Here is a 22,125-nt window from a genome sequence, read left to right on the forward strand (position 1 = left end):
CTGCCTCAGGCTGCTTTGCATCTGCCTGCTGTACACCTGAAAGGCAAATACTTTGAGACCCATGTCTCATGACCCGCAGAAGTTTTGATCGGAGGTTTTTGAGCCGTGGCTCACTAACGAGACTGTTAGTGCCTCAGTGACCACAGGCGGGAGGACCCAGGCAGGTATCTGTGGAGGGCATCGACTACCTGTTCATCAGCCAAATATGTTTCAGTGAAACAGAAGGTAACAAGAGTCAGAGGTTTGGATCTCCAGGCTGCCACTCAGGAGCATTCAGGGCCAGCTTCAAAGTGTCAGTGTGCCAGGGAAATATAACAACTGCTGGGCACAGTGGCACAGCTTAGCTCTAAAGAACTACTTTATGCTGGACAGAATTGCTGTCACAGGCACTCAGACACAAGACCTCCTGTTTCTGAATAACAGAAATACTCTTAGCTGAAAGATTTGGTCACTGGTAATATCCAGGAATCTTGAGAGACAGCCACTTCTCTCTTGAAAGCAAGGAATGTAGCATTTGTAGCAGTTCAGGAATTACTGGGATGGCTTTCCAGGACACAATGAAAGGATCTCCTGCAAAAATTATATAGGCAAAGCTAAAGTGCATATACTGAAACTGTAATTTCAAAGTTGTTTTCTCAGTTCTCGGTTACATATGGGGAAACCTAAACTCCACAGCTGCCTGATATATATTTATATATTTAATTATACAGTGAAATTTGTATTTCTGTCCTGCCCTGCTGGAGAAAGTTCAAATCCAAACCTCTCACCTCTCCCCCATACGAGAGGCCCAACTGCTGCGATGCTGGTACAGGAGCTGGAGTGGGGTGTGAGGGGACAGAGAGCATCTATCATCTCTCTCACTGAAGCTGTTCCACTGTGCAGAAAAACCTTCAAAATTCAACAGATCAAAGAGGGACCAAGAGGAAATATGACTGTATCATCTAGTAGTTTGTATAGTCACCTGGCAGAAGGAAATCTGCCTGCCATACCTGCTCTTACACATCTGCACACTTTCATATGGGAAAATCATTGGATAACATAAAAAAATATCTGACCCTATGTTCTTTGTTTCCACTTTTTGTTTAATTGGATTGTGCATAAATGCTCTGTGTAGGAGGAACCCTTATTAGAAGTATGAAGCTTTTCATGCTGAATGGAAAGATGAAAACATGCTCAGTAAGGTGCTGTATCTGTCTCATGAGCTAAGCTCCAAGCTGACCTGATGATCCCACAAAACAAAGAGCTGCTTATAAAATATGTCTTAATTGCAGAGAAAGTATGAAATTCAAACCAGTTGTTGTCGGTGATGATAGCTTCCATGGATCCTTGCCACTATCTGAAGGCAGCCTGAGACACTACCTGGTAGTCTATGCGCAGCACTGACCTGTCAGAAAACACTTGGAAGGATAGATATTCATAATGTCCCTTCTCCACATCTTCGTCTTGTTCTGTGTTTGGCTGAGGCCTGACTGTACAGACATCTGGCTTATACAACTGAGAAATTCGGGTCCCAGTGCCTTGCTGGTTTTGTGCAAAGATTTTATTCAGGCTCTGCTCTGTTGCCTAAATTCGAGCCTTCTGTGCTTTACTGATGTGCATTTATGGCTGGACAATTCCCAGTATTGAGAAGCAGTATATGGAGCTTTTCATGAGGTTGGGAAATTAATCCAAAACTTAACAAACCATTGTTTATCTCATTATATGCATCTTCAGAGAGCCAAGAGCAACCTACGCAGTGCCACTGTTCTGTGGATTAATTCACGGCTGAAGAAAACAGATTGTTCTTAGAAGCAAAAGCGCTATTGTTCAAATGTCCTGTCATGAGTCCTGCTGCCCTGTGTTACCCGTTGCCTGTAGGAGTCACAAGACCTTCAAGGATGTGGCTGCCAATGCAGTCTCAGTGAGCACAGTACCCTTTATGCCTGTCTAACGAATTTACTTAAAGTAGCATTCACTCGGCTGGTGCTTTTTTTTCCTGTTTTGTCAGATGGATGAATGTCATGGCAGCCAAGGACAGATGAAGGTTTGAAATATTACAAGCAGAAGCCTTTTGCTAAGATAATATAAAACCAATTTTTGCAAACATATCTCTGAGGAGGAAATAGGCTAGAGATTATCATGAGAATTTTTTCTAGCTGTAAAATTTTGTTAAAATGCAAGCAAAAAACCCGTACCCAGTAAACCTATCAAACCTAGTACTAAAACTTCAGTCTTTCTTAGGACAATACTGTTTGAAATTGCCACATCATTCAGTTTTAAGTGATTTGCATACCAAATGCAAAAAAATGATTAACTGGAAACTTCCCCTCTCCACCCCCTCTGAGACATATGGTGAGACAGAAACAGAAATGATGGATGTAGTGGATGATTGCTTGCTGAACCAGTGTGTGAGAAGCTATGCTAGGAATAATTCATGTCAAGATATGGTCTTAACTAAAAGACATATTAAAAACAACACCTTGACAGGTTTAATATCTTACATGATACACATAATCCATGACTTCTAAGGCACGTCATTATCTCAAAACATGGTATTTCAGTAGAACTTCAATTTTATGAAAAGATCTTAAGAGATGATCTAACGTTAAATCAACCTTTCACAAAATCGAGGAAACTTGAAGTTATTCTGAGGTATGGTATGTCCTCGTCTTTATCTAATACTGCTTCAAATCAGCAGTGATTCCCTGGGGAAAGTGGGATAACAATGGTATAAAAGAGGTGAAAGTGACCCAATAAACAGGATAATAAGGCATTTTGGTTGAAAATGCATTTCATATAAACAAAGGATTTACTGCTTTGCCATGCTGAGAACTCACTGAAGCCAAAAAATATGCTGTGTCTGCTAATACAGCAGACATATTTCACATGTATTTCTGTCACCCATATTTTATCAAAGGGGAAACTTTACGATACTTGAAGTGACAAAAAGTTAGGCTTGAAGTTTGAAAATCAGATGATGCTAATGGGTAAAACAGGAACTGTTCACTGCTGTGATTAGCTTTCATGTGAAGATAATCAAGTAAATTACAAAAAGGCCTCATGGTTTTGAGAGATGTAAGATCAGTAACTGTGGCTTGTAAGCTTGCCACTTACTTGTACCTCAGCAGAGGTGTTAGGCAAGGAGATGGAGGACTGAGCTGGGACATAGGGACAGGCTGAGGTAGTGCTGCTCCTGACCTAGCATGGGATCCTGGGCATGCCAGTTTTCCCATATTATCTCGTTTGTCTCACAAGTTTAGCAAGCTGTCCTTGACCAAAGAAATTCTTAGGTATTTTGCACAGTCACTGGCCAATGAAATCAGCTAATAATAAGTAAAGGGTATAAAATATCTTCTATTCCAAAGTGGTTTTCATTAAAGGACAGTGCCCCTGCAAACTGAAATAAAGAAAGTTGGGATCCGCATGTAGAAGGGGCCAAGTTATTCAGCTGTATTGAATACAAGAGACGATCAGTACAGGTTTCTCTGACAGCATGTATAAAGAAGATTCTCTCATCTAAGATGTGCATCTGCTTGATTTTTGAAATGAAATTGGGTCAGATTTAGCAAATGCTAGAGGAAAAAATCTTACATGTTCTGTAGTGACATGGAGCATAACAGATGCTGACCATATGGAAACAGCCATTTTTTTTCAAATGATCTAGTACTGTCAATTGAGAAATATGGAGTTTTGTGGATTTATTGTGTTCTTCTCTGAAAAAGCTTGCTGGTTCTAACCAGTGATGGTTTTATCTTTCCATAAATTAGGCAAAGGCTGAGATTTACCTTGTGATGAAAGCAGAACATACATTCCTGCAAACTAAGAAAGCGTAACATAAGCACTGCAGTATTACTCAGAATGCCTAGACCTCTCTTATTGCTATTGTTTATCAGTTTACAAGTCTTGAAATAATAGAATCCAGATCATAAAATGGCAAATAAAAATTATTTCCTATCTATAATATGCCTTTCTATCCAGCAAGTAAAATCCCAGTCTCCTATGTCTTATATGAGAGGGTGATTTTTTTTTTTTTCTGCCAATGACCATCTTGTCAGCAGCTTCTTATTAATACCTATAATCCTTTTCTTTGATGACTTCTGACATCTCATAACTTAAGGAGCATATATTTCAGTGCACAAGCAGTTAGACATAGCAACAGAATGGAACACAATTTTAGTGGCTCTGAGAAAGACAGCTTGATGGCCAACAGCCACAGCTTTTAAAGAGTCTGACTTATCTGTAAATCAGCCCTTAGACTTAACTGTTTGGTGGAAAAAATATACAAGACTCCCAAAAAGCAATAGGCAAAGAATAGTCGAAAGACAACAGGCAACTCAGAAAAAGAAACAAATCAATACTTGAAGTGAAATAATAGCAGACTGACTATAGATTGTTAAAGAAATCCAGTTTTATCAAGAAGTCTTCAGCTTGCTTACTGTCATATGAAGGAAAAGTTAAATATTTGGTGACTAAAATCACCTCTCTGCACTCATACAAGAGATAAAACTTATTTCCATCCAATTCTCAGAAGGAACTTAGTCATTCAGAAATTAAATTTTGGAAATCTGCCATTGTAAGGAAATACCAATATATTGTAACATTTGAGAAGCTAATACAGTCAAACTGAATTTGACATTTCCCTTGGAACTTACTACCCAAGAATCTTGGTAGCTACAGGAGCCCAGTGCTTGAGAAAAATAGATGTACAGGGTGCCCAGGTTCTCAGCTGGTGGGTGTGTGGCATTGTCTTGGCTTCTTCCAAGTCTGCAGAATAAATCATTTTACATTACCTAAGTGGCTGACCCTAATTAGCCACAGAGCAACCTGGGGAGATGATTAGGCTGTGGGCAGAGGCCAGCACAGAAAAAGGCAAAAGAACCATGGAGAGTAATGAAGAAAATGTTTGTTAGTTGAAACTCTGCCATTGGGAGGGGGAACCTGAATGTCAAACACACTTTGATTCATGGTTTGGGGCAATACGTAAAGCTATGATTAGTCAAAAGTTTACTTCATCTTTGAATTTCACCTTTAAAATTATTCAGGTCATTGCTGCTTCTATGTGAAATGAATTGAGGGGTGTCTGGATCAGTAACTTTTCTATTCCAATGTGCAAATTTTTATAACCTTTATTTATTTTATTTTTTGCTCCTCCTGAACTGTGCAAAATGACATGCAGAATGAGATAATTAGATCCCAGTGATGAATTTTAATTCTTTTCAGGTTACCTGGCTGAGCACATGAGCAAACTGCAGCACTTCTTATAAACCAAGGGCTAATAACCCCAAACAAAAAATGGAGACTCAATCCTTCCAGCTGGAACAGGGAAGTCGATACTTTTTTGTTCAGGACCTCAGTAACCTGAGATGGGCCATTCTTTCACAGACACTTCTCTGTGTTTCAGGCAGATTCAACATATCAATGAATTTATAGGTGAGCGGAATCCAAGCTCAATCAAATTTGGAAACAGAAGCTCAGGCAGCAACATCTAAGCGATGAGAAAGTACCTTCCCATTTTGTCTCTATTTCGTGTGAGCTTAGAAGACATAACAAACAGAAAGAGGTGAAGAAGTAAAAAATGGTCCAAGAGTAATTGCTTCCCTCTTTAATGCACTCAGCCATAGCTTGTAGCCAGAAGATTTCTATGAGTGCAGTGGATGTATTGCTCTGAAATTAGACAGGTATAAAAACAACCATTTGGTTTTCTAGTGGCCCTGCAAGATGGGATATAAAGCTGAGGTACATCAATAAAAATTGAATTAGATTTACAGCTCTGCCCTATTACCTAATTATAGCATGCTTGGAGATATATGATAATTTATCAATAAAGAGAGATCTATTGAAAGTGTTAGTCATAGGCTTCACACTGAAGACTATTTTCATTAATCAAGCAGCTAGATAGCTACCATCACCACTTTACTTTTAAGGGAAGGTAAGGTAAGTTGATTCCATAGAGCTGGTCTGTCTCCGTGCTTTATGGAATATACATGAGTTGCAAAAAAACCATTCTTTTTTTATATGCAGACCGCGTTTGCAACTTGTGTTAGTCTAGTGACTCCAGTGAGTTTACAGCAGACTGGAAGTTAGCTCTGCATGTTATATTGTTTCACCTATTTGTAATGTGAGCCACACCAATCTACATATAAAAAGCATTCTATAGGTTGCAAATAAACCCACCAGATGCTTAGGGAAGGAGGAGTAAAGATTGCCTGGACATACTTTTGGGTGTGCTTTATGATACAGTCTGTAATTATGTGACCATATGTAAAAAAAGTGCTGGGTGGAGAAGAGCATGCGACCACATATTTTTATGCATCTGACGTGCGGAATTAGACTCTATAACTCGAAAGTTATAAAGTAGGTATGTTTATTGCGCGCAGATGCACGGGGGATCGCTCCTCCACAAGCGTGCATGCCCGAAGTGAGGAACCATCTCACATTTATACAATAAAACAAATGAATATTCAATTAACGCCTATACATATTCGTTACCTAAACCCCGCTTCGTATGTTAATTAGCTTATCAGTCCTTTGCCTGGAATGTGGTGGTCTTGCAGGTTTGTAGGTGATTCATGTTCTTGTGGCCATCCCATCTTCTCCAGCAAGGAGACTTAGCACTCCCTCCCTCTAGATAGCATTGGAATATCTCTCATCCTTTTCTCATTCTTTTTTAAATAGCCCGTTTGTTAGAGGAAGAAGGGCAGGCGTCTCCTCAAAGCTGTGTGCCTGTGTGACCAGACACTGCACCCATGACTAGTCACCGTACCCACATTCCTGGGCAGACATATACAATCACAGTCGGTGTCCATTGTCCCCATTTCACACTATTTCTCCATATCACATCAACAGGCAAGAGGATATTTTTTTTGGTCAAACTTAATTGTGTTTTTTTCTGAGTGCCTGATTTTTCCATCAGTTTTCTGCTCAAATGCTACTGTATTCTTTTGAAGACTTCTTTTTCCTGTGAACCAAGGATACAAGAGTACAGTCCAGCCACACTGTGGCTGTGCATCCTCTCTCCACCATGCAATGTGGACTGTACGCTGTATCTGCTCATGGGCAGGTGCTCTCTTCTGCTGTTTATTTTCCCCAGAAAAATCCCCCACTAGGCAGCCTTTCTTGTCAGCTGTAGGCTGGCCAGTGCACATCTGGACATTACTTCTGGTCCCTCTGCCACGATGTTCCTCCAGAACCATCATTTTACTTTGACAGTGGCAATCTTGGAGCTTATGGTCTATGCCAGTGATACAGGATAAGCAAACTGTGCCAGCGCTGAAAGGTGGTAGTGCAGCTGCTGCAAAAAGTGAGTGTAGGGATGATAGTGAAGAGAGTAAATTGTCTGGGACACAAAATTTACAATTGTAATGAGGATTTGTCTGTTGGCTGTTGTGGTATCATCCATCAGCTATTTCTGTCCTTAGGCAATGGCCACGCTGTTAGTCCCTTAACAACTTCAGTCTGCTTCCTTCTACTTTAGTTCATTGCTGTATTTTTGCTTCAGTAAGTTTCAGCACCTAAAAAAGTGAAGTTTAAAATGGATGCGAAGCTTTTATTTGTGGGTGCTTCATACATGGGGGATTCACCCACAAGAGTGTAAAATGTCCATTGCTAATTTATTTTCTTCCTGATGTGTAAGGCTTGGCTGCAAAAATAAACCATTTTTTTTCCTTCTTTAGAGTATAACATTTTTTTTAAGCCTGAAAAAGCATTTCCAACTACCTACTCTATGAGGCATTACACCGTGTTCTTCAGACTTGTCAATTGCCTCCAGAGCCCAAAAACCTGAGATCATCCTGGTTTCTGAATTTTCTTTCTAACTTATTTGTCTCTTGTGAGTGCAAACTGACATATCACTGCATTCACCCAGTGCCCAGGGTGTTCCTGATGAGGAGGCCCAGCACCCTGTCTCCTGTGCCAGGGCAGAGATACCAAACCCCCAGGGTTCTTTTGGATTTGGAGAGGAGTGGGGAGAGGGGATAAGTTCTCCATCTCAGTGTTGGAGATAACCTTTCTTCACCCTCATCTTTGAAGCTATGTACATTAATTAAATATTAATCAAGTCAGAAGTAGAAGAGCTGCACCAGCATGGTCAGATGGTGCTCACATAAAGGAAAGGAATCCTGTATGCCTGTTCCTCTTTTACAGGCTTTTAAAACCACATTTTATCTGAAACAGCCTGTAGAACAAGCCCATGGTCAGTTTGGCAGCTAGGGCTGAAATGGAAATCCACTTTATTTTGTTTTGTTCTTTCATTTTCCAGTAGGAACTCTTTAAGGTGGACATTTGAGCAACATTTTGATTGCAACTTGATTAATTTTTATTCTTTCATCATCATCTGCTGGAGGAAAATATTTGGGCAACTGAGTGTAAATTTTTCTCTTGAAGATCGCATTTGCTGGGGCCAGCCCAATAGCACAACTCTATAGCTGCACAGACAGTTTTACATTCATTAGTTCCTGTTCTTTTCCTTCAACATTTATAGCTGAAATAATTTTCCCAATTGCTCTAACAAATCATTCTGTTTCTCCATTAGCTGTAATGGCATTATTCTTCAATGAAAAAATCCTGCATATTTTGCAAGTTCTTAAATTCCTGCCTGTGGAAAGTTGGGCTGTTACCCATTTGCAGTGCTTTTGAATTCTGGAGATGGAAAATATCTTATCCCATGATGTGACAATGGTGCTGGCTATTTAACATTTTATTTCCACCTGGAGGACTGTAAACACTCACCAATAATGACTAAAGCATAATGCTAGAGACCCCAAAACACTGACATCTTCCACAGAGCACACATGACTAAAAGTATTAAGAATGAAATGAAAACTCTTCAAATTGTTTCTCCATTTAGGGTGCTTACAGCATCCTAGCTTTAATACTCTAAGACCTTTCAGATAAATCTTATTTCCATTGTTTCCTTTTTTTTTTTTTAATGTATTATTTTTTTTTCCTAATAGAGAGTAGTATTTTTTCCTAATAGTAACTGTAATCATCTACTGAAAAATCTGCACATACTTTTATCCATGGCCTCTATTTTCATCTTTCAGAATGGATGTGCAGATGAACGGCAGCTACAGCACCTTAGCAAAACTAGACCACATCATTGAGAGACTAACAATGAAAGTAGAGTCTTAATTTGGGCATTTTTTTCTGGAAAGACCTATGACTAGTTTTAAGTTTGGCCCTAGCATGTAAGATTTATTTGTGAAGTTTTGCAATTTGCTCTCTTTCTATGTCATTTCTGGTCATTTACAAACATTGGTCAAAGGAAATCCAGTCCAGTACGAACAAAATTGTTAATTTTTGTCTTGCTCCAAGAGTTTCTGTATTGCTACTTGCTAGGTTTAGGCATCAAACTGATTGATGGAGACCATTGGGTGTAAGGTGTTTTCTGGTGTAACCCTTTTACTTTGGAAAGTGCTTGGTTGTTCTGCTCTGGAAAGCTAAATGAGAAGGGAGTGTTCTGTTCTTTTCGGGACAGAACACCTCACTTCTATGTTTTGATTGATTTTTCCCCCTAATTATTTTAATTTAATGAACAGAAAGATAGGGTAAACCAGCATTACTGGTTCCAAGGAAACGCCCCCACCTAGGAATGCTGGATCATTGTGTCTTGTCTCTGACAGTAGTGATATCAGATATCTAGGGAAAAATTTAACCGTTCCACTTCCAGGAAACACTTTCACAGAACATTTTAGTAGCATTCAAGATTTTTCTGCTCAGAAACCTTGTGAGGCAGGGCAGGGATCTCTGTGTTGAATGGATCTTAAGAGATTCTTCCTGTGTGAATGTCTTGAAATGCGTTTTGCACTCATATGGATTTCTAGCAACTGCAACATCCTGCAGCAAGTCAAACTCCAGATAAAAGAGTTTCATTTTAATGCTAAAAGGCCCATGCCATTTGATTTTCTTTCAGAATTTAATTTCTCTTATCTTTTTGGTTTCCATTCCATCTTGGATTAGGATTTTTTTAATTAAAGAGTTTTCTGTACAAGAGAAATCCAGTGCATGTAGTGCATGCCCAGCTGTATTTATGGGATTATAATATTTTATTTGAGGGAAAAAATAGGTAGTCTTATGATTACAGATAATTTGCTGTAATGCTCTTATTTTATAAAAATCAATGGGAATAAAGATGGAATAAAATAACAGGCAGAGAAATCCTGTGTTATAATCCATATAACTGAGCAAATGGAAGAGAATTAATGGATGATGTTTTACCATAAATTTGCTATTTCTTGGTTTTTAAGCATTTTTTTTTTTGTAATCTGAATGTTACATTCAAGCAAGATTTTCTCTGTTAGTAGTTTATATTACTCAAAATTTTATATGGCAGATTTTGCAGCTTCTTAATACCTCAGTCAGCACTAATACAGAAGCATCTCAAAATGGGATGAAGTTTATACTAAGTTTTAATGAGCAGCACTCAGAAGCGTAGAGAAGTCCCACGCTGTTTCAGACTTCTTCATCTGAAATGAAGCTGAATATGTCACCCAGCAAAGCTCTTTCTTTAAGCTGCTGAGATTTCACGGTTTCCGAAGCAGCAGCCTTCTGTGATTTCCTCATTTTCTCTCCAAAGTTAGAAGAGAAATGGAAAAGCATATGTTAAAATGTTAAACGTTAGAATAAAACCTCTTGTAAATTTAGTAGAAAGTTTATGTTTTTACGGCAAATCTTTGGGGAAATGGTATTTTTTTCAGAACAGTTTTGTCTCCACTGCAGAGCTGACGTGAGTGCATTGGTTATACACCGTACAATGAAAATTCTTAACATGCCTCAAATGTCAGCTGATAATAGCAAAGAAACAGCTCCAGTTCATAATCTAGATAATTTTTTTGGCACAGGGCAGGGACAAATTGGAATTTCAACATATGCCGGGGAGAAAATGCCCATCAGGATGCTAGAACAACACAGTGCCTGCTGAGATTAAATGATTCAGTGAGGACCTCTAAACTGTGATTCAAAGAGGCACAAGATTATCTGTGTAATCACTCACATGTAAAGAAATAGCAGGACCATTTTTTTGGCACTGATAGCTTCTCCCACAGAATATATGTATTGTCCTGTCAGTGCGACCTGTCTGCTTCTGTAACTCTTATGGCAGAAACGTGTATCTGTCACTGCAACAATACAGCAGCCAGCAGATACTGACGTTTTTACACTAATGTCATATTTGTCCGCCTGCTTTGTCCTGAAAATCTGTAATCTTGAAATGACTGACAGCATCAGAAACCTTGGGGAATTGTATCATTACTGAGGCAAGAATCTGATTTTTGTCCATTTCATTTGTTCCATTTATTTGTCGAGCAGCGGACAGGTCTGGACTGCACACATTCACCCAAAATGTGGGAGGGTGCACTTGGGTGCAGATACTCCATTGCCTCACCTGGAGCCCATCCCCAGTCACACAGGCCCGGAGCTGTCTTCTCAGAATAGCCAGTCCCACACACTTTTTAACAATGTGACCCAAGTCATTAGGGATGAAAAGTTCACCTGTAACCTACGGGTTACAGTCCTTGGTGCCCAAAATGACATAGTGCTTTGTGGGAAAGGGGAAATCCTGACTTGAATTTCTATTTTCAAAGCAGGCTTTGTTGTCTCTGTGCCAGATAAATGACTATCAGCTGTTCTCCATGGGTATTCCTCCTGTTGGAGTGGTTCGGCTAGCTTCAATTCAGGTCAATTCTAAGTTAAATACTAATTGGTCTGACTTAGTCTATACCCCTCTGGTAAGTGCACTCAGCTGAGATCTAGGAAGCTGAGGTCTCAGTCCCTGCTAAATGTTTAATGCTGTGTGCACAATGAATAGCTCCCCCAGGAGGGATCCCCTGCATAGAAGAGGCAAAAATCAAATCATCCAGAAGAGTGGTTTGAACCTGGCTCTTTGACATTGCAGGGATGCTCTAATTGGATTATCAGATCCTGTGAGATGGAACCTCCCTTGCTTTTCTTTTTGCAAATGGGGTAGAAACATTTAGCTCCAGGCTTATGGATTGTTATCCCAGGCAATAGGAGAAGCCTCCATAGCTCTCACTAACTGGGTGAGCTGATGGTCGGCATTGTGCTGTTTTCCTCTGTATTTTACTTCTGACACTCTGTTTGGTAGGTTGCTCTGAAAATGTCCGTATCTCCACACAGCAGTGCCCATAGCTCGGAGCTGGAGGCCTCTGGGCAGCAGCATGGATCAACAAGATGAAATTAAAAACAGCTTTCTTATTGTGCCGGGGAGAATATATGGGAGGTATCTCCTACTGAGCATTGCACTAAGTAACTCATGAACATTTATTTGGCCATTTGGGTTAATTAATACTTAAAAAAAAAAAAATAAAAGATGCTTATCCTGGAACCTATGCATCTTTTCACCTTGCTTTTCCCAGTTGTTCCTACTTCATACATTTTAATTAGTATCACAGAGCAGCCTTGAGGCACCAAAATGGGTTCCTTTGAAACGAGACTGACCGGGGAGGTGCTCTCCTGAAGCATGCCCTGCCCATTCTCATCCTAGAGCTCAAGCTACAGGGTTAGCCTAAGAGCTCATTGAAGTCAAACACCGAGATGTGCATTGTGCAGCACTGAGCGATCTGTTCCACAGATCCATTTCTGTTGTGCTCATAAAGCCATTTCAGACTTCATTCTTCCTACAGGAAGCCCACCAATAAGCTCCTTGTGCTGCTCTGAGCACCAGTAATTAGCACAGCTTTGCTGGGGAAGCTGGGGACACTGTCCCCTTTATACGGCCATCGCCTGGAAGAGTGACAATAATTCTGCCAGTCATCTATGGATATTAAGGCTATACATTTCCCTCCCTTGTTCCCTCTCCCTACACACAACACATGGTAACGACCATTTTTTGAAAAGGATCTGCTGTGGTAGAAAGTTGGTTTGCGCTTGGAATAGCGTCACCTCTTCCAAACTGAGCTCTGCCAGCTGCCTTGCTGCCTGGCTGCCTGGCTGCCTGTGGTAGCTAACTGCAGGCTGCCTGTCTCCTGCGTGAACTTGCTTGTCTTCCTCTTTGTGTTAAGTTTAGATGCTATTCAGTCAGACTTTTATTTCTTAACTGCTCTTTTATTTTTCATGAAGAAAGGGACAAGATAAGAAGGAGGAACTGATCAGCTTCCTTGATACCCTTCTTAATTGTATGAACCCAAATCAAATCTCTTTCCATTTTTTTGCTTTTATCTAGTGCAGGTATTGAATGCATAAAATTTAATCTTGAAGCGCTGAAACAAATGATTAGAGTGTTATTTAGCTATCAGGCACTCTTAAGGGTCATGGGATAATTAACACCTAATCTGACTGCAAGTAGCATTTTGAAGTATTCTATTGATATCTTTTATTCTTTTCACATTGCAAACTAAAAAGAACCTCCCCCCCTTCTTTTTTGTTGTAGAGTACCTACATGCAGAGTGCCTTTGTGAAACCAGGGAATTTTATGATCAATCCTAACATGATACGGCATTGACGTAACTAAAGACTGTGAATGCAAGATGACATCTGGGTGGTATTAGCAGAATTTCTATTAAATTAGAAGAGTGTGAATATTTAGAATAATGTAATGCACAATACTTAGCCAGACTTTTGTGCAATAGATGCGTGATTCTGCAATTCAACCATTTAAATAAGCAATGAAAAGTGAGCTAAAAAATAAATAAGAATGAAGCTTTTCTTCACTTGCTACTGACATACAAAATTGCAAAATAGAAAATATTGTATTATTATAGATCTTTCAGGAGACTACATCAGTTTTGGAGTGACTGCTGACTGTTACATTTGGGCTGGATTCAAGAGGGCACAGTATTTTAGAACCTGATTATCTCTCCTAACTTGCTTTTTATCTCAGTGGGTAGAATAGAGGTAATAATTAGAGAATTAAGCTTTGCTCACTCAGTCATGAAGTGCACAAATTCACTTGCTGTTTCATATTTATTTTCCAGCTGGAGGAGTTTAATTTATTTTGCTTTCTGCGGTGCCCACACCTGACCGACCAAAGCATCTTCACTAGGGTCCCACTGATCTCTGCTATTTAACCCCTGTATCTCTTCCTACTGCTCTGCAAAGCAAACAGCTTTCCTCTGAGGCTTACGCCAGAGCTCCTTAGCTATAGCTGCCAGTGACTGCCATCCCTGTTGACCCCTGAATCTGATAGCACATCCGTAGAGTACATTCACATTCCCTCCAAAGGGACAAGAAACATGAAGAGTAACCTAATAGCGATGGCAAGAGGTTGTCTGCATTCAGCAACATGTAAATCTTATTCATATGCTTCTACCAGCACAGTTTCTCATTGTCAGATTCATAGGTCACACTCATTTTGCTTTGAAAACACAACAGCATTGTTTCCAATAGGCAGGAATAATAATATATCACTGAGTGATACTGAAGAATAACAATAATGTGTTCCTTTTTATTATTATTTTCTGTCTGAATCCAGATGTTTTCTGTGGTCCCTGTAGGCAAAATGCTGTCTGTGAGAAAGTCCCTGCTGGCTGTCACAATGCAGTGTTATCTTGTGAATGGTTCCTTAAATATCTGCAAGGGCAGAGAGATTAAATGTTCTGCTGGGAAACTCTGGAAAAGTAGAATGTCAGCATCACCTTTTGTCCAAGTGAAAAGTTAAATGACATTTCCAGTGATATTGATTAGAGCATCTTTGACTGTCAAAACAGAATGGTGATTTCAATATCTGCAATGAAATGCAAAGGCTGAAGCAGAAGACTGCGAGAGTAGACAGCATTTCACTTCAGAAGATATTCACAACTGAGAATGAGGAAATCTCTTTGCTCAGAGTGCTTGGATCTCGTCACTGGGGAGGATCTCATCATTGGGGAGGTGGATTTTCCCCTCTTTATTTGTGTAGGTGGAATTGTGGACTGAGGGGACCATGGGCAATGCTACCACCCTTTCGTTATCTGAGGTACCTTCTTCCCTTACTTGTCTCCCAGGCTGTTGTGCTGGGGCAGAGCACTTAATCTAGGATGCTTCTGTGCTGCATTGTCAAAAAAGACACTCCAAGCTGTCCGTGAAAGTCCCTACTTGTAAGAGACCTTCATCTCATTACAATTCATAATGTAAGACAAGTCACTCCCAGCCCCAGAACGCTGGATCTCTGTCTGTCAACACAAGTGAACTGCTATTGCATTAGAGAGCTGACTTCTGAATGTTCTGTATGATAGCCACTTTCACTGACTCAGGAGTATGTATGGAAGGAAGGGCATTGTCACTCTCTTGACTGTTTAGTATATAATTTGTTTTACATCATTTATTTCATACAGTGTCCCCACAACACTTCTTGCATGAAATAGAGCAGCAAAGTGAAAAATTACCAAAGAAGGTAGGAATGAGGAGGGAAAGAGAATGGCAATTATGATCTAGGGTAAACTTGACAGTCAGCTGCACTGAAGCCCATGGAGGTATCCCGAGTCCTGTTTCAGATTCTCCAGCCAAGAATCCATCTGACTAAATTTTTTTCTGAGGAGATCAGAAAAGTGCTGAAATAGGGAGTTGCAGACAGACTGTTTTAACTTGCAGAGCTGCAGTGGAGGTTTTGGCACTGTAAATGGTGGGGATTTTGCCGACTCACAGTGAAAGTAGGAAAGCTAGGAAAGGAGAACTAGACAAAAATAAGCAGAGAGGAGAGATGCTGAAACAAATCTGAGGAGTGCATTATGTAAAAAAGTGCTTTGAGTGTGCCCTATCCTATAATTAATACAAATGTATCTCTTCTTTTTGAAATACATTTTATACTGCAACTCTGAAGCAATAAAATTGAAACAAGTACGTTTAACAATACAAGGAAATCATCTTCACATTCTGACTTGTTATAACTCAATTCTACTTCGTTATTAATGAAGTAATAAAATAATCTTAATTAATGTTCTGATTTTCTGTATCTTTGCGTAATTGGTAGCTGATCTTCTGTGAATGGAGCATTTTTCAGTTTCAAGATTATCTCCAGGTTCAGCTCCCATGCTCTCGCTTGATCTTTTTTTGTCCTTCTTGACCTTAGTCTTCACACTCAAATGGCCATTTAGATTCTTCTGATTGCAGCCTGAGAAGAGAGCGGAGGTTTATATTTAGCCTGGCCCTTCTGTAAACCCGTATTGTTCCTTTGCTATTACAGAAAGAAATTGGGGTTGTAAAAGTCTGCATTACATTGATCGTCTACTGGGGTTCAGGGACGTAATGGGTTTTATTTGATTTCACTTACACCAATGTAAATTAGAAGGAGCTGCATTAAAGCTAGCAGAGAAGGCAGCTGCATTATACTGGTGTAAGCAAAATTAATGAGACCCCTTGCCTCTCCCACAACAGTGAGTTTTCCCCCATTGCTCTACCCTCCTCTCTGTTGTTGAGTTAGAACGGAACAAGATTTGTTGCACAAAAATAGTTTTTCACGTTCTTGTATGCATATCCAGCAAAATTTAGTCTAGCAAACTATCAGGGTGATTACTTAAATTTTCTGCAGGGATCACTGCAGCAGAGGGTTGTGTTCTTGCCAAAAGAAAAAAGCTTGGGAACAAACTGAGAAGGGAACTGACAGCTTGGCAAGATGCCATTTTTTGTCTTCCTTGATTTTCTATGACTTCAGTAGTGAAGCAAGTTGGTTTGTTTTTGGTTTGTTTTTTTTTTTTTTTTTTTAGAAACCCAGATATTCTGTTTATGACATGTGAGACGCTGCCCTGAGAAATGTTGATTTAATGGGCTGTGATCTCTCAGGGTGGGTACTGGCAGGTAGCAGGGTGGGGAGGTTGTAGAGCTGCACAGGGTTGCTGCCTGGTCTTGCTGAGGGGCAATGGGAGGCAGTGTCTTTCAGCTCTAGTTTACTGATGACATGACAAACAGAAATGGGTCTCACCTAAGTCTGCAGACGTGTGCTCTCAGCTCTGAGGGGTTTTGAAATCTGAATGTGGTTCTAATGGCTGAACTAAGCTTTCTGAGCCTACAGGCAGGGCACATTCTCTGGGGTTATGGTCACAGACAGCAGATGCTGAAGGGGCTGGCAGAAGGTCAGTTCCAGAGGGTTTGCTCAGACACTTGGGGTACGTGTCTCCAATTAATCCTGAAAAATAAATAATGATATTGTATCTTTTCCTTTAGAAATTCTGCATGGAGCCTGTATTGATTTCAGTACTGCAGAATCAGGAGCTAAGGTAATATGGGAACGTGGGCCCATGCCAATGTTTTACATAATTTTCTAACACTTGTAACAGTGTGCAAATTCAAGGTAGGGTTTGGTTGGGGTTGTTTGTTTTTTTGTTTTGGTTGACTTTTGGAAGGCACCCAGCATGGGAGTCCTCTCTCCTAAGTTTAGCTATCAGAAACCTGTGTATCTAAGCCAGTCACCTCATCAACGAAGAGGGAAAGGCATTCATGGGCAGCAATTAATCTAATTCTAAAACAGAGGCCTGAGATAAGTGACCTGAATACCCCTCTAGAGGGATCTATCTGACAAAGGACAGAGCACAGACAGGGAGTGTAGACAAAAGGCTTAATTTCAGACCTCTGAAGTTAGGGGAGACAAATCCATTCAGGGTCATTGAGGATCAAAGGTATTTAACAGGCATGGAAAATACAGATGGACCTGAATGTCAGCCTGTGTAAGAACAACTGCAGATTACAGTGGAAGCTGGTGAGCACTGAAGAAGCAACGTGCTGTGGGCACATTGTGAAAAGCTTCCTGCCTGCTTTGGCATGTTGGAATAGATGATCGTCCTTGACTGACCTGGATACCATAGTGGTGATTAGAGAAAAGATACCTGGACACCTTTTTGATGCAAAAGAAAGTGGAAAGAACACCAAAACAGAGGTGGAAGGAGAGACATATTCATAGAGCCTAAACCACAGATGCTGAGGAACTCCTTGCTAGCCGTGTTGCAAGGGCCAAAAGTGTCTCACAAACTGTTTAGACCAATTCCTGGAGATTCAGACAACTCTTGCACGGAAGACAACTCTTGCACAGAACTAATTGTACTGGAAGTCCAGTGCCAACGTCCAGCTCATGCAGGTCCTGAAACCTGTAAGAAATAACTTCAAGCATTTTTCTTTCCTAACTGACTCTACCCTGACCACAGACTGTGGTTGCAAACAGGGTATTGAAGCAGCTGGGCTTTCACTCTTCAGCTTTAAGACTCTTCTCATGTCCTTAGTGTAGCTTCTTAGACCCTAGTGGACCATATATACCAGCAAAGCCTTTGGTTTCAGAGTGTCACTCTCCAAGGAGATTGCAAGTGAAATTGGACAGTAATGGGTCATGATGTTGTCATACAACAGTAGCAGCTCACAGAAACATGATACAAAGAAAAGGATTTTGATGGTTTAGAAAAATATCTCCTTTGGACAACTTTTTGCAGGGAATCACAGAATATGTTTCAGATGTCTTCTTTTGTGGGCAAATTATTGCTGTTTGTTGCAAAGCACCTGTACAACCAAGAAAAGGTAACTGTTACCATAGACTGTTCTGATTATGGGATATCTTGGATTCGTAATGTTGGGTGATGGCAAGAAATGAAATCAATCTAATCTCAAAAGTTTTATATTACACAGCATGCTCTGTGAATTTCTTGATATCCATTTGTAGTCATTAGGGTTTCCTAACATTGCTTTTGTTTGTTGCTTTGTTTATACAGCACAGTAGAGGTTCCTTTAGCAGTATGCATTGTTGTTTGTGTTGAAAGGTGGATTTTCTTTATTGTTAGATACAGAATTCCCCTTTTGCTAAATATCAATGTTAGAGATAAAATGCTTTTGTCAGATCCTCATAAACAATGAAACCAATGAAACTTTAATTGGATTATTCCTCAATTTGTCACTACCTGGTGTTTCTTTTTTCCCTAAAAGATTCTTAATTTGTGCTTGGAGGAAACCAACCTATTTTAAAATCCAATCTTCCTCCTCACATAATATCAATTTTCTATGAATAGCAGTATTTGTTATTGATTCTTCTTCTTTAACTGAAGCTTATTAATTAGAGTGGTGTTTCTGAAATAGTGTGGTGAATATGCTGCCCTTAAGCAAGATTTGTGTGATCTACAAGTTATTTTTCCTACTAAGTTTAATCACAATTAATTTTATGTAACCATTTCTTACAATTCTCCACATACTCCAATATTGAGCATGTGGTTTTATCCAACACTTCTTATTTTTCTCAGGAAAGATTAAAAGCAATTAGTGAATGCCTTTTTTTTTTTTGGAGTTACTTTTCAACTAGATTTTGTTCACTGACCAGCTGCACGTGGAGCCCCCTCACGGGGGTCAGCAAGTGACCGCCAGCAAGCTGCCAGAAAGGCGGCTGATGAAAACAGCTGGAGCAGCTAGAAGAGTAACTGTATAACCTTGCAGCTTACATACCGCATCTATTTTCTACCTTTTCTAGAACATAATACCGTGGTTTGAAAAATGTCTGTAAAGATGTAGACCTTTGAAGCACAAATGCTTAAAACTGTAAAGTATTTAGATGCCTAAGACTGGACCACAATGGACATTTAACTCTTACTGAGATCAATTATTGTCTAATAGAAATCTGGAGCAAAAAAATATTTAGCCATCTAACCCTTACTACCTTTCAGATGTTGAGGCTTATCTGCATTTAAAATCATTGAAGTAGTTTTAAAAGTACAGCTCCTGTGTGGTGCTAAACCACTGAATCATGGGAGATGAGACATCAGACAAGGAGTGCAGGGCAGTGCTCTGAAGGGAAGAGCCTGCACCCTGCCTTGCAGCAACACTGGTGCTGCTCTGGCTGGTGCCCACTCTGTGGGGGAAAACATCTCTTGTTGCACATGTGTGTATGCATGGGCAGGGGCTGGGTTAGCCTTACGCTGGCTGAGCACGCTGAGCTGGCTCCCGGGGAGGTCAAATCAGGGACACAGAGAAGCACTAGAGGAGGTAAAAAGCAGAACTTAGGAGTGTTCTGGGGACAGCAGCAATTTAAATTACTGTGAATTTTAGCCTTAAAAGTGAGGCAAGGATTGGATCTCAGGCTTGGCTTTAGAGAATTCGTATCATATTCTTTTTCATGCAGCTTTGCATCTTTAGGGCTGGGCTGTTGCCCAGGAACACGTGTGGCCATCTGCTCTGTGATCTGTTGAGACTGGGTGTCTTCACTGCCTGCCTGGAGAGCCCTGCGTGACTAGCTCAGGTGCAGGCATCTGCAGAGCAGATGCCTGCATTTTGTCAAACAAAGCCTGAGGTCTGGCTCTGTGTTAGGTGGCTAAAGTCATCACTTGCATCGTCTTCACAAACACCAGTTATGTACTGTAGTGAGTATAATGCAGATTTCAGGATGAAAGAACCTGACAAGGAGAATAATATGTGCAGGACTTGGCTTTTATTGCTCTAAGCCTGACTTACATTACACAGATGTTAATAAAGGTGCCTTACAAATCTATTAAATGCAAATTAATCACAATTTAAAACAGTCTGACATAACCTGAGAGATGTATGGTGGCTTTAATGTAAAGGAGTAAGGAAGGTGCCACTCTGGCATGCTCACCTTTTAAGAGCAACAACCTGTTTCACATGGCAGCCTGCCTTTTTGAACCTGATTATAGCATGTCTCTGCACCTTCTGCTTAAGCCATAGCATGGCTCAGAGTACTAGAAAACTGCACGTTTGCTCCCTGTCTTGGATGAGTAAGTCAAAGAATGACCATTGTCTGCGAATGTGGGATAAGTGGAAGGAAATGGTGTGAGGCTGAGCAGCACTCAGACACTTATCTTCCACCTGTAGCTGTGGTGAGAAGCAAAACCAGGTAATGACAAGAAATGGTTCCTGGAAACTTTGTACTGTACCATGTTAAGAGTCGGCTCAAAGACATGTCTGGTGAACAAAAGCTAGAATATGTATACAGTGCTGAAAGGCAAAAGATGTCTTTTCCACTCTCTTTCCCAAATTTGGATAGGCTTTCTGGTTACTGAAAATTAGAAAACCAGGAAAAACTGGGGAAGCCTGTAAGTGGAAAATGACTAGCATTAAATTGTAGTTCTACAGACAAAGGCTTATTTATTGCCACTGACTACATTAAAAATCTGCAGTGCACACAGAAGCCAAACTTCAAATCTTGTCATGCTTAATAAAATATTGAATTAAGCAGAAGTGAAGCTACCTGCCATATCTAAAAGATAGTCTCAATGCCCTTTCAATGCTTTATTTTAAGACCAAGTACAAAAGGTTTTCACCTTACGTAATTAACTTTTTATCATTAAGATTTAGAAAAATTGAATTGTGTTGGACACAGGTCATCATAATGAGAATTTAATGGATCTGTATTACTATGCAAGTTAAGCTTTGAATATGTGCTAAATGCATTACATTACCATTGACCTATGCAAATTTCCATCTCTGTGACTCTTTTTCTTCATTGCTGCAGCATTAAGACCCCCTCTCTCTCCTCATCTCCTTAAACAATGATTTCCTCATTTTCATATTAATTGCATCAGTTAACTGAGATAATGCTCCCACTGAAATGAGCAATAGGATGAATCACTGAAATGGTGCAGTTATTCTTTTTGCTTAACCAATTTCACAGGACCTTCACAAAGAACTGCCTTAATTTGACTTTATATAATTGCTTATCATTAGACACAGCAGCCCCATGAAGTACCTTTATTTATTTAAGTCTCATCTCTGATTGATGGAAAATTAGTCACTTGCATATCTGAGGAACACAGATTGTTCTGCTACCAGGCAACTTCGTTGTAGAATACCCTGGAGAACTTCAAAACAAGCAACCGCTAATGCATGCTGAATATAAAATACAGGGAAACAAAGTGCAACAGCTAATGACATCCAGGAGTTCCTGTAGAACGACCATGATGTCACAGAACTGCTTTACCTGCTCCTCACTAAATTTCCTCCATGAAAGGGGACAGACAAATGTTGTTCCAGAAGAGATTATACACCTGGCTGTAGCCACAGTTATACTCTGCCTGTTTTTAACACTAATGATGCCTGTCTGTCACACAGTGAGAGCACTGAAGGTTATAACATCCCTCCTTTTAAAATTAACAAAGAGCCCTACATGGTTTGGAATTCACTCAGAAAGCTTTAATCTACTTCTCATTTTTAATATTCTTAAAGTATTTATTCAGGACAGCTCAAAGGAAATGTTCACGCTTTTCTTCTTTGTAAGGAAAAGGGTGTGTGGGGGGAATT

General features: G+C 40.0%; 1 long non-coding RNA gene across 2 annotated transcripts in view; it reads left to right on the forward strand.

The window, feature by feature from the left end:
• Nucleotides 1-22,125, forward strand: part of LOC129783984 (uncharacterized) — a 47,062-nt gene that overhangs the window by 23,658 nt on the left and 1,279 nt on the right. For both annotated transcript variants that reach the window (XR_008746203.1, XR_008746202.1), the window contains one exon: nucleotides 17,071-17,123. This is a non-coding gene — a long non-coding RNA (uncharacterized LOC129783984). The remainder of the gene's footprint in view (nucleotides 1-17,070; nucleotides 17,124-22,125) is intronic.

Source organism: Falco peregrinus, chromosome 2, assembly GCF_023634155.1.
Source record: "Falco peregrinus isolate bFalPer1 chromosome 2, bFalPer1.pri, whole genome shotgun sequence".
Classification (NCBI taxonomy): domain Eukaryota; kingdom Metazoa; phylum Chordata; class Aves; order Falconiformes; family Falconidae; genus Falco; species Falco peregrinus.